The sequence below is a fragment of the Oxyura jamaicensis genome, chromosome 13 (assembly GCF_011077185.1).
Source record: "Oxyura jamaicensis isolate SHBP4307 breed ruddy duck chromosome 13, BPBGC_Ojam_1.0, whole genome shotgun sequence".
NCBI lineage: Eukaryota > Metazoa > Chordata > Aves > Anseriformes > Anatidae > Oxyura > Oxyura jamaicensis.
The window spans coordinates 2,261,108-2,272,999 of record NC_048905.1 but is presented as its reverse complement, the minus strand read 5'-3'; the positions used below and the strand labels follow the sequence as shown (position 1 = coordinate 2,272,999).

The following is an 11,892-nucleotide window of genomic DNA, read 5'->3' as shown; positions in this document are numbered from 1 at the left end:
GACTTGGATTTTAAGTGTTTGTTGGAGAGGAGAGAGGGTAATTGTTCTCATTAAGAAGTCAAAGAAACTAAGTATCTTTGCAGAACTTTGTACAACCTGATGTGTTGTGATCAGAATTCACTGTTGAATCTAAATCTATATATTCTAGGACTTAATCCTAACGTACAAAATTAGACTTCTAGGACCAAAGCTTAAGGGGATGCAGAAGTGGTTGCCAAGTTGTTATCAATCCCTTCAATTATCCCACTGCTGATAATTCAGACAGCCACAACCATTATTACAAAACTGCTTTTCAAACTGTTGTAAGAACTTCAACAGCTCTTAAATTTTCTATAGCACCAGTCTATAGCATTTGCACTTCTTCCGTTGTGAATTTTTCTTTTACTATTAGAAGCTAAGTAGCTACATACCTTCCTACTTCTCCATTAGGAAGTGACTGATAATTCCTGAAGTAATTATCTACTAACCATTAACAAAAACTAATAAAATAAGGATTTTCTCTTTTCCTCAAAATTGATAGAATTTAGAAATTTTTACAAAAATTTTTAAAAGTTCCTGCAAGTGAGAGTCTCGGGATCTCCTACAGAAAAAGATCAGGCTGTCCCTACCAGTTTCTTTCAGTGTTAAAGGAAAGGCTTTCGCATGTCCATTTGTATCAGGTATAATACTATGTTCATCATGGAACATCCTACAGCCTAACAGAACACAACAGCTATATCTATGAGGCAGGTGATGGGCCCAATTCCATCATTAACTTACAAATCCCACAGTACGTACAATGCCATGCCCAACGTAATGTTTTTTTCCACACAAGACTGGGGACTGATGTTTATAGTTTTGCTCAGTTCCAACTATTTGGATCAAACTGTTCTTTCTTATCAGCCTCCCCTCATTTTTGTTTTTTCATTTATTTAGTATCAGTCAAAACAGTATCATGCTCGTACAAGTCACACTGTTCCGAGAGCGAAGTGATGGGAAAAAGCACATCACTACTGATGTTGAAATACATCTGCTAGTTTTATGCTAAGAAGCTTCAGAAGTAATTGTATGTTTCAGAGTGATTACCTCACAATAAATACATGCAAAGATCTGTTTTACTCCTGTAGCTTCTTAATTTCTGCTTGACTTTGCAACTCTAACATTGTATCTAGCAATATCATACTTCACCGTGTATGAGATGACACCAATAAGATCAGCTTTCACATCTTACAATGCTGGCATTGAAATTCAAAAAACATTTGTATCGCTAATAAATATGTTATGCAGAAGATTTAGTATGGTGTAGGCAACTTGTAAACTAATAAATTATATAGCACAGTGTACTTCTTTAAAGTTTATTTTCTGCTGTAGGGTCTGGTGTAAGAGCTAGTTGGAAACAAAGTATATTTTATCAAATTTTCCTTTCTTCCAGGACAGAGAGAGTAGTTAAAAAAATAATTTCTTGAGATAATTTGAAATGGTTCAAGTAGACATGTATGCCAACTGATAGTAGATTTTTATTTTTATTTTTAAGACCCTCCAAACTATGTATTTTTCCTTGTGATCCATTATACGTGATTCTGGGTAGACCACACTATAAATGTAGCAATAATCATACAAGTGGCATAGCCTGCTCACACAATATAAGGCAGGTAGGAACATGGGAAAATAGGGCACTAGAGCTTATCAATGTACAGCTGTCAAGTCTTTTATTCATCTCAACGCTTGGTGGTTTCTGGACAAATTCACTATGGTTGAAATCCCTCTGCAGAAGTAACGTTTTCAAGGTGAAATAGTTTTTCATTTTCATTATCATGAAAGAAAAGAAATGTCTGCAGTACCAGAATGCCACAGCAATAGGTTAAGATTGGCAATTTTGTGACATTTTTAAGTGTAAATAGAATAATGTTTATTGCTGTCTCTTCCTCTCCTCCCAAACCCCAACTTTCTCTTTTGCTTTCTTTGCACTCTTCCAACAAACAGAAGAAATAAAATAAAAAAGAAATGTTGCCCTAAAAAGAAGTGCTTTTGAGGCATTATTCACATCATTGCCTTCTCTAGAAATGAAAAACTTTTGCTTTGTCTCATGTGCTTTATGAAAAAAGGCAGAAAGTGGTGAAATAACCTTATTACCACCTATTAAACATAACCTTATTTTTACATATCAAAGAGCCAAATTGCATCATTGTGTCTAGTGCAAATCATCTCTCCTCTGGAACCCTCTGTCCTTATGTCCCAAGGCTTTCCAGGACTGCTTTACCAAACATGAAAAGAAAAATCTCAATCTTCACAGTAGCAGTAAAGCAGGGGCTCTAGCTGCCAAAACCCTACAACCTTTACATTCCTGATAAACATACCCTGCAACATACATTTTATGACTGTACCTACCTATCAGGTTTCTGCACTGCTGCAAAGAAACTAAAACAAAACAGCCCCAATATTGACCAGAACAAACCAGTAAGATTCCACAGAATCTTTCCTAATGCCTCAACAGAGAACTAGCATTAGATATTACAGAAAGCTCCCCCAGATTTTGTTGTACTGAAATCATGAACAATAGATCTATTACAGCTATGGGAAGCACTTGCACCGTTCAGTACTTTTTTTTTTTTTAGTACAAACACCAAGCTTCCCAGGAGAAGCCTGTATTATTCTACATCAAGAGAGAATATAAAATCAGGCAGAAGAATTATTAAGGAATTTGTTTTCTTACCTTATCTCTGAAGCAAGAGAAAGGTCCAGAAGAAGTTAGGACGGAAGTGCTTATTCTGAAAGAGAAGCAAGTGATTTTTTACAAAACCAGATAAACCAAGTTTTAACCCTTTCTTTTCTTTTATAGCCCAAGAACTGGTCATAGTAAAATACTTCCACGGTGATTTCAGTACATTTTTCTGGGTTTAGTTTTTATTTGACAAAATATTTTCTTTTGTGGCTTTTAAGCAGATGTACCTCTGCTTTCTGGTCATAAGGAGGTAAGGTTCAGGCAATGGTTTCTGTATGTGTTCTCTGTGTTCATAGCTTTACTGGACCTGTTTTCAAGTATTTGTTTTTCAGCTCATCCTAGTTAATTTGCCCAAACCATACTGGTTCTACCTCTTTTGTGGAGAACCGAGACATATAAAACACATTTGGGTAAAATTCATGCATCACCACTCATACTTGCCCAAGAATTATTACAAGCATTCACACAAAAACTAAGTCCCAATATTTAAATAGCAAAACATGAAAGCAATTATCACTAAACATACAGAAAATATAGTACCCTAAGCAACAAATATTTCTATGGGTCCTTATTGCAAAGTACACGTGAGCACAGAATAAAGTACAGAAAGCCCTTGAAAAAGGAGTTTGTGTTACTTGAAAACAACCAAGATACCGACATGGAGGGCTAGGGGGAGGTCAATAGGAGAAGAGTCTGGAGAGCCAACTTCAAATCCTCTATTAGTGATCATAGATGATTTTATGAATCATTATGTCAGAACTCCTAAATCAGCCTTACAAGAGATTATATTCAAAACCCAGTTGTTGGTAGCTTCTACTCTCTACAAGAGGGAATGAGTACGGTTTGAGGAATGGAGTTGGGATATGCAGCTAATAAGATGCCTGAAGAATATACTATCAGAGACTGTGATGATCAGTGCCAGTTGATCTCAGGGTCCCTATTTCATTTAGCAGTAAACAGGTGTTTATTTAGCAGTACAGCATCTGGCCTGTGGGATCTGACCAGTGGCTACCAGAAGCCACCCTGGCCATCTGCGCAGTCAGCCAGAAGCATCTGGACTTTGTAGATACAGAAAAGCAAAGCTGGGACAACTGGAAAGTGGCCTGTGACAGAGCTGGTGCCACCTACTAGATCGTGACAAGGCTTCAGGCCATAAGAAACATTCCCTCTCCTCTGCCAACATGCAGCCACAGCTGGCATGGCAGAACTGTGACCCTCCTCTCCTGCTTCCTCCCCAGGAATCACAGCAGCTATAGTACCCATCCTTACTACCTCATCTAAATTATAATAAATTATTAACTACACTTAGCACTCTACTGATTATTTTGAAGAAAAAACAGCATTTCCCATAACTTTCTGGGCCACAGTTACAATACCCTTTCACACCACAGCAGCCGGCAGCAGCTCCTGCTCTCCGCAGCCACAAGGCCTGCACCTTCTCCCCTTGCCCAGCCGGCAGCCGCCTCTCACCGTCCTTTCCCTCAGGATAAGGCTGCATTTCAGCCACTGCAGGAACAGGCGGGCACAGCCCAACCCTGGGATGTTTCTCGAAGTCTGGAGACTTGCCGCCCTGATGGAGGACATGAACTGTCCCACTCCTCGCCACAGCAGCCGCTCCCCCAGCCTCCGCCAGCACCAGGCTGCCCCTCCACACAGAGGCAGCGCGGGGCAGCGCAGCCCGGGGGGAGCAGTGCAGGGGCAGCGGGAAGGGGACTGGCTTCTCTGGGGAAAGCCTTGCTCAGGCCCCGAGCCATTAAATACACCTCACGAGTCACACCTGGGGAGGTGGGGGCTGAGGACTGGAAGGAGTAAAGATTTGATTGGAACCTGCCTATTTAGGTCATTTTACGTAAATCCAACAGCATGAGTTTTTTCCTGACTTTAACATGTCCCAGTTCATTTTTCCACATTCTCATCGTTGGAGAGATTTGGCATCTCCCTGTATGTGAGAGAGGGAAAGACAGCAATCTTCTGTACCATCCTGAATGCAGGGCCCATTCATAGAAGTATCCTTTTCTAAATAGTGCCTCTTCAAATAGCTGGCAACACATTAAGCGTTTGAAATACTCACTTAAGTGGCAGTGAAAATACTGCCCTGGTGTCCCAGACATTATATTTTTTGGCTGTAATCAATGCTTTATAGCACCCAAATATTTATTGCTATACAGAAGGAAGGGAAGCCAAAAGAGGAGAAAAAAAAAAAAAAAAAAAAAAAAAAGATGAATCTCTACATCATTCCCATTCAATACCAAGAGTCCTTGGACATCACCACACTGTAACGTTAATGGATGGAGATGAATTGCTTAATGTTGCCATTAAATTGTGGACTGTGCTTCATTTATCTATGAAAAGCAAAACATTTGGAATGGCAAAATATTGTGTCTTGGAGATACAACAACCAACCCCTGTCCCTAGGAAATCTCATCTCATACCTCTTGGATACATGGTAAAGGGAGAGCCTAAAACATCTGCTGCAGGATAGGTTTCAGAGAAATCTAATTAACGCCATGTCCAGGAATAACAAAAGCAGATGCATCTTAGACAAAGGCACTGACAAGAGATCAATTTGTTGAGCCAACATAATTTTAGCCTGAGAAGAAAAAAGTTTGGAAAACTCTTTACTGAAGAAACCTGTATGTTTTCAATGACAAATTATGGTAAAGGATTAAGTGAATCATATGTTTGGAAAAACCAAAAATGATGATGCATGAGAAAAAGTACGTGTAAGAAGGGTTCCTATCCTGACTTAAACAAAATCTTGCAACTGTGAAGGTCAATGTATTAAAAAATGGCTGAAGACATCCCACTGAACAGACTAGTGCACTGAGGTGGCATAAATATTTTAGAGTCTGCTGATAGCATTGACATTGATTAAAACCCTAATCAAGGCCTCAAAATACTGAGAGCAGATACCAGTGTCTTTTCTGCTTGAATTTAGAGCCAAAGCAAGCTGACATCTACCTTGGAATCTGGATGGTTTCGTTGCTTATGTTGATCAGGATAAAATCACATCAGTCTACAATAAACTGTTCTGTCACCTAAAAAAGAGGGAATGTAGCACTTTTTTTTTTTTTTTTTTTTTTTTTTTTTTAATACTGCCATCTTGCAGCTTTGCAGCCTGATTAAATAAAAACAAATTCAGGCTCACTTTCGAGTACAAGAGATCCAATCTTTTACTGTTGCATTTATAGCATACCAGCATACCTTTTAGGGTGATTTTTACTTTATTGATTGGCATTGCCCAAATCTATTTCACAGCATCTCCCCAAAGGATTAAAATCACAGAGGGAGGTAAGCAAAAAAAAAAAAAAAAAAAAAATCAAGTTCATCATGTTTAGAATCACTTCTCACTATCTATGCTGCCTCTCTTCCCAGACACCTTTTGCTGATAGGTTGCCATCACAGAATTACTCTGTAAAGATGCAATGGCAATGGGGTTTGCTCTGAGTGCTGCAATACATGTCTGAAAGATTAATACTTTGATTAAAAGAACCTAGATTGAATTTTCTGATAGAAAATTGTTCACAAGCTCATATATCCCTTATTCTTTGATCCTAGGTCGGAATTCTTGGTTACTGGGAAACACTACGTGTAAAGGAGTAAAAGAGAATGGCAGTGCTAAACCTACACTGTGCTGAGACTTTTTGTGGATAAGTGGTAGATGGTGGCACTAAACAAGCTGGCAGGCTCAGGCTTCATCTTCATTTCAGTACCAGTTCACACAACAGCACTCCTCCTTGATCAGTTCATAAGTCTCCATAAATAACAAGTGATTTCATTGCACTGTCCACTAAATATTTTACTTCTGACAGGTCATGTTTCAGGAATTAAAACAGATACGACACAGATCACAAGTAACATGCTCATTCATTTTGACTTACAATTAAAAAATTGTCACCTCAGAGTTATTAAAGGCATCCAAGTAGGCTGTTTTTTTCAGGTCCCCCTGTCACCTTCCCTAGCAGAGGCATGCACTAGAACAATCTTTTGATCACATATTTGAGGAGTACTACAGTCTAGTGGTTGGGAGGAAGCTGGCAATGAGGCTTCCTGAATTTTACTTTTAAGCTCAGCCATTGATCTCTCTGTTGCTTTTGGCAAGTCACTTCTTGCGTTAGAGCTGATCTAAGCATAAAATACTGTAAATAATGTAGGTGCGCTAAAGCCCCTTTAATCTCTGTAAATTATTTTGCAGGATTTAGGCAAAACAGATGCCCGAACACCACTGTGATGGGAGAGAGATAAAATCGCAGCTCAGCTAGAAAACCTAGTACAGTGTTCATTGAGGCTTTAAGGGTCAGTCTCTAAACAAGCATTTTTCAATTACCATTTGCCTACTACTTGCACCTCCTTGATTTTTTTCATTAAAATGTTTCCTTCAGTCACTGACAAAGTGACAGATTCTGTTAAGTGCTAATAGTAAGGGCAGCTGTTTTTTTCTTTTGTTTTTTGTCTCATGCCTGATTTTCCATCAACTTCAATCTTGAATAGCCCTTTTACATTATGATTTTACATTCACTTTGAACAGACATAAATAAGAATGTGGTTTAAGGCTGTGAAGAAGTAAGCTTTTGATGCAGAAATTTGAGTAGTTCTGCAACTGTTATTTAGCTTTCATTTTAGTATCCTGCGATGGGATGATAGGAGATATCCTATCTCCAGCATCCCGTAATTACTACAAATATGCAGGCAGGTGGCTATTTTCAGCTGGTAATTTCTGTGCTGCTTATATGCAACAGCAGTAGAAAAAGAAGAGATTAAGCTATACATCAGCCTCAGAAGGATGCTCCATGCTTGTGAGACAACAAAAAAGAAGCCTTCAAGGTACTTAATGAAACACAGACATCACTCCAAGTATCAGTAGAATACACAAGGATAGACAAAAGAAGACAGTATGCTGAAGAGCTCTGAAATGAGGAGAAGAAATTTGGATTTGGTGTCCAAAAACAGAATAAAAAGATATTAAAGTGATGCAGGGTGACATAAAACACAGAAAATAAGGAAAACATAGGGACAACATGGCTAGATTACAGTAATGTAGACTCCTAAGAGGCAACAGATGCATTTTTAAGCAAGAAGTAAATGCTGAGAAGCAAAGATGGTAACATTGTGAAATAATCAGGAAGGAGAAAAAATGAGAAGTGTAAAACCAAAAAACCTAAAGCATTTTATTTTATTTTTTTGATTCACCTCATGTGATACTACTTCCTTATATCACTCTAATCTTTCATATCCGTCCACTTGTAGCATTTGGCTGGAGTCTCTCAGCATTATGCCCTTTTTCTGTCCCGTGCTCTCAAATGTTACATCCACAAATACAATTCAGGCTCCATCTATGATGTCTTCTTACTCTTTTCTATACTCTAGAGCTAACTTTGTTCAGGTTAAGAGAGTGAGCTGTATTTGTGACCTCTCCTCCTGGACCTCTATGATGCTACTTCCATGAATTGCCTACATAACTAGAAGAGAGCTCTTGAACACCCTCATTCCTAACATCCTCCCTTATTTTTCCCATAAAACAAACCATGAAGGTATCTATAATCTCAGCATCCCTACCCTGTCCACTCCTTTGGGACAGTTTCTTTTCTAATACCAAATCTCTCTACTATCTCCTATGCAGAGTATGCCAAATCCTTGCAGAACTTTTCTGCATGACACACAGTATATGTTATTATGCAACCTTTCCCACTAATTTCTGAAAACATCTTTTTCTTGACAGATTTTCGTACATGCCATTTCTTTAGGCACTTCCTCCTCCTCTGTTTCCTCAAACATGAACTGCTTATCTTCATGTTCAAAGCTCTTCTTAGCCTGTGTCTATCTTACTTCGTTCTCACTGAGTATTAAGGAGGTCAATCCCTGCCTCAGGTTAGCTCAAGACCTCACCATCTTTCATCTATTTGTTACATTTTAAACAAGCACTTTTTCCCCTACCACTCTCACACTGGGAAGAAGTCCCATAAATATCCACCAAATTATTCCATTATACATCTTCAAACACCTCTCTAAACCACACTGATGCTCACAAAATTCTTCAAGTATAAGCTACTTGTTTTGTAAGACCACAGTCAGCTAATACAGATTCGTATACTCCTGTATGTTTAAATCTCTTGTATCCTCTCACAAACAGAGCTTGTAGAGTTGCTTTTTGATCTGTGTTCATACTGTGCTTGGCATACATATGTGAATTTCCAGATGATACTGCCATGTCCACAGTTCCTACGTTCCTTATTGTTAAAAATATAAATGTTACAGTACTAAATCATTATGGCATAAAAAGGCCTGTAATAGGTAGAATGAGGACCTTGTCCACAGAGCCAAGATGTAAATCCTGGACCTTCATCATCTGGATTTTTACACCAGCTTTCTGTTTGTCAGATTGTGCAAGTGTTTAAAAAAATAAAAAATAAAAAGCTATACCTGAGTTTATGAGGAAGCACTAATGAACTGTACCACAAAACAGATACTGGTTTATAGACTGACACACTGAAAGCTTCTTGGAATTACCCATATACGACTAGACTAGCATCCATTGCTAAAAGAAAAAGAGTACTTCCTTGCAGTTTTGGTCTCTTGCATTTTTATAAACCTTTCTCTTCATCAAACAGAAAAGGTGAAGAAACCTATATTCTAATTTGGAACAGGAAGTTTGTTTGGAGGATTATGTGCTTTTTTGTTGTTGTTTTAATATTAACAGTGTATAGGTTTTTTCATTACGATCAAAATTTAGTGTAAATGAATCAACAAAATACTGAAGCTTCCAGTACTTCAGAAGTGTTCAGTAGAATAGAGATTCACTCATTTACCAGATTTTGACATATGTTTGATACCTCAAAGTCATATTTTAAAATAAGCGATAACTCTGGAAACGCTCAGCGTTCTAAGTGAAATCATTATTCTGCAGACTGAACCTAATGCTGAGGTAATGTCGAGTCTGACCTTTCCAAATAAATCTCTCTTAATAAATGTTCCTCTCTACTCTCTGGAACAACAGAAGCCTCCAAGGCAGCAACAGACTAGGAAAGAGGGCAAGATGCAATAGTGAAGCAAGAGGCAACGTGATTTAAAGGTGAAAGGATCTGGACGTGACCCTACTGGGTGAAGGGAGGCAGAGAGGCTACATTTTTCATGAGTGCCTAGGGCATCTTGTTTGCAGAGTCTGAACCTCTGGTGAACAGCTCAGTGTAGTTCCTGTCTTCTATTTTTGAATTTTACCAGCCTGATTTTTGTGTCAGAGAGATGAAAGTTACACCGGTTGCTGTACATCAGTTTCCATCAGGGAATTATAAGTACATATACTAGCCATTCATAATACCACTAGAGGTGCTATTATTTTTACCAGCATCAGTAAGTTTTAATTCCCAGGTATAAAAGAACACTTCTTTAAAAAGTTCTGTATAAATATAAAATGAAACAATCCCACACAGACCCATTTTGTGTAGGTTGATGCTTCATTTTTCCAATAAATCAGGGATAAAGGATTGCAACGGAAGTGAGACAGAAATGATGCTAATAACCTAACTGAAATGAATATTTGAGAAGAGATTTCCTGAATGAGGATTAAACAAAGGAGGCATAGCAGGGGAGCCATCCGGAGTCTGCTGGGCAGCACTGAGAATCCACATAGGGCACTTTGGTGGAGTTCTTAAACAAATTGGGCCACTTACTGAGTCCTGCAAAAGTTCCTTTCAGATATAATAGGCTGTAATGGTTCCTCCTTTGTTAGCCTGAGTATTTCAGACAAAGCAACTCCAGTTAGACACTGGTTCTGATTGGACACCTGTAGAGGTAATAGCATTCAATGACACATCTTCTGAGTGACAGGCCAAATACAAAAGGACTTTTCAATTGCATCTAGGATGAGGTTAAGATACACACACAGAATTACACACAGCAGAAATGCTGACAGAGAAGCACAGCAGAAAATCAACTCACTCATCAAATTTGAAGCCCAGAATTGTGCAGTTAGCCTGGGGTTTCAAAGCAAAGTTTTCTGCTTAGTGCCATGCTGCTGTTGCTCCTGGTAGGTCTCCATTATCCAAGTACCAACAGGGCCCCATACTGGTTAGTCAGTTTATACTCTGTATTCAATGAGCTTATACTTCAAAGATAATTCTGGGTTGCTATTCTTTTTCTCCTTCAAACACTGGAAGGATTCTTTAACAGTTTGGAAGCAAGCACACTGCAATGTCTTCTAAAATCCTTCTTGTACGTTTGGTACATAGAGGACAGAAACCGACCTACGCTGAGGTAATACTCCCGTTATGCATTCCTAGGTAATGAGTTTTATCTCTCAGGATCAATTTTCCATTAATCACATTCAGTGCACCATCCAACTTTTAAATTAATTTGACCTGTGAACCCAAGGTGTTCTGAGGCTGCTTTTTAAACTACTGGAATGTAATGTCAACATAACATAGAAAAATTATAGCTGCAAGACTTTAATGACCAAAGTGATGCTTACTGAAGAATTTTAAGGCAGTAAAGGCAAGCAGAGTAAATTTGGAAGATACTAGAAGAAAAAATTAGGTATTTTCTGCTGTTCCTAAGTCAGTAAGATAAGCAATCTAAAGCTGCATTTATCAGTATTGTCTGAGTCAAGAAAAGCAAGAGTGCTGTGTTATTGATCTGCAAGAAGTTTATTTTTTCTACTTTGCGATGTTAAAGGAATCAATCTCTTAACTAAAGAAAAAATAACAGTATTGATAATCAAAATCATGGCTTTGCTTTTGTAGAACAATGAACAGGTTGTACTGGTAGTGTAATAACGTAAGTGCCAGGTTTGGTTGTGTCTTTGACATGCCAACTGGTAGGCTATGATTACTACAATCAATTCTTAACCGTACAAGAGAGATCTCTAAAATGGTCAGTAGGACAAGCACATTATCAGGCATCTAATTAATATCTTATTGTCATGTGTGGCACGGGTATATGTTATTAAACACAGACCAATCATTCACATAATCAAGGGAATGCAAATGAAGTAACTACTCAGTGTCAGCTAAAATTACATTTCTAGGCCCGTATATGTAGGTGAATAGATGAAGGTGCAGTCCTACCTGCTCTATTTAATTTGGGAGCTACAGGGGTGGTGGTGTCTGTTTTTCTTTTTCTTTCTTTCTTTCTTTCTTTCTTTCTTTCTTTCTTTCTTTCTTTCTTTCTTTCTTTCTTTCTTTCTTTCTTTCTTTCTT

At 38.3% G+C, this 11,892-nt stretch overlaps 1 long non-coding RNA gene across 1 annotated transcript; it reads right to left on the bottom strand.

Moving 5' to 3' along the window:
- Positions 1-7,895: 7,895 nt before the first annotated feature.
- On the bottom strand, positions 7,896-8,264 carry LOC118173775. Its single transcript, XR_004754390.1, has 2 exons — positions 8,157-8,264; positions 7,896-8,125 (listed from the first exon to the last, which is right to left on the bottom strand). It is a non-coding gene; the product is annotated as an uncharacterized LOC118173775 (long non-coding RNA).
- Positions 8,265-11,892: the final 3,628 nt, after the last annotated feature.